At 36.2% G+C, this 1,738-nt stretch overlaps 1 protein-coding gene across 2 annotated transcripts in view; it reads left to right on the top strand.

Annotated features, from left to right (window-relative positions):
- Positions 1–1,738, top strand: part of LOC103154728 (N-alpha-acetyltransferase 15, NatA auxiliary subunit) — a 17,046-nt gene that overhangs the window by 4,361 nt on the left and 10,947 nt on the right. The window lies entirely within an intron of this gene.

Here is a 1,738-nt window from a genome sequence, read left to right on the forward strand (position 1 = left end):
ATAAAAGAGGTATTGAGGTTCATGTGACCTTTTACTTAGAAGAGGAACAGTCCTTTTTATGAAGCAGAGGTGGATGGTACACCTTGCCTCCTACTTGTAAGTTATACATCACTTTTCTTCATGTTTAAATTTGGGTCACTCTAACTAAAAATATTTTAATATCTGTAAGTATGTAAAGAAGCATTATAGATCATTTCAAGACATTTTTTTTAATAATTTATATGCTAAAACTGTGTTTTTTTGTTTGTTGCCTCAGGGCAACATTGCGCAGTTAGGGGCCTTTTTGCTCAGACAATATTATTCTAATGTGATGATATGCAATTGATTACAAAATGATTATCAAAGCCAATTTTTTTTTACTTTATTATTGACTAACAGCTACAGGAGATGGATGCAAGATCATTTCATGGACAAAATGTGCATGGTTCATCTGGGATCATTCCCAATGAAAACACTGTACAACCATTATTTCATTGTTTATCCTCAAAACTGACTTCAGTCCCAAAGGGTGAAGGGTCAATGAACAAATGGCCCCATTCCAAGGCAGGTAAAGACTGAAGCAATACCTGCTAAACCCAAATATACGGGTCTGCAGGGTACTTCATATGGCTGGTGCAGATGGTGTTCCTTACAACTTGAAAATCTACACAGGGCCAAATCTACCAGATATGGGAGCTGGTGGAGATGTTGTTATTTGCTTGGCTCAAATTCTACCAAAAAAATCAGAACTACAAACTCGTATAACCTGCACCCCTAACTCCTGTCACTGATGTGAATCTGGTCACTACAACCCATAGATAATCAGATAAACAGATGGTGATTCCCAGGTACGCCAATAATCAAGTGTCAAAAATGTGATGCACACTTTTTTTCACATCAGCAAGCAATTCCTTCCTGATGTTTAACATATAATAGGGAAAAGACTGTTTTCAACATCCTTAGTGATTCTAACTCTGCCAGCCATACCCATGTACAAACACACAAATGCTCGTTTTAGTACTTTGCGCAAATGTACCATTCATTAATGAAAGTTAGTTGTTTATTTTATATTTGGTGAGTTGGAACCATATCTAATTTATTTTTGTCAAAAAAGGTTTTTTTATGAATATAGTTTTTGTTTGATTTGTATTTAATTTCTCATAATCACTGTAGAAAACTTGGCGTTTTAGACCCCCTGTAGCGCAATGTTGCCCTGAGGCAACAAACCCAAATCCGGTTCTGGGAGGTGTTGGGGTCCGATTTTATGATTGATATGTAATTAGGAACCAACAAGCTCCCAAAAGAATGCAGGAAAATATTTTTTCCCCCAAAAAATAAAAAAGTCATGCCATAGAGGGTTAATTAACTCAAAGCTTTAGCCTGTTATAGCCGCAGGAGAGAAACTTGATGTGTGAATCAAACATAAACCGGAGATGCGCTTTTATTTTATTTTATTTTAGTTAGAGTGACCCAAATTTAAACATGAAGAAAAGTGATGTATAACTTACAAGTAGGAGGCAAGGTGTACCATCCACCTCCGCTTCATAAAAAGGACTGTTCCTCTTCTAAGTAAAAGGTCACATGAACCTCAATGCCTCTTTTATTTGGACAAAAATATGTCTGGAGGTATTTTAAATCATTCCCCCCAAAATAAAATTACAGAGCAATGTGAAGTACAGAAATGTGGTTTGTTGCCTGAGGGCAACTCCATGCCATAGAGGGGTTTAATTTGCAAAACGACATTATGTATCTGAAAAAA

The sequence above is a fragment of the Poecilia formosa genome, unplaced genomic scaffold (genome assembly GCF_000485575.1).
Source record: "Poecilia formosa unplaced genomic scaffold, Poecilia_formosa-5.1.2 Scaffold397, whole genome shotgun sequence".
NCBI classification, from domain to species: domain Eukaryota; kingdom Metazoa; phylum Chordata; class Actinopteri; order Cyprinodontiformes; family Poeciliidae; genus Poecilia; species Poecilia formosa.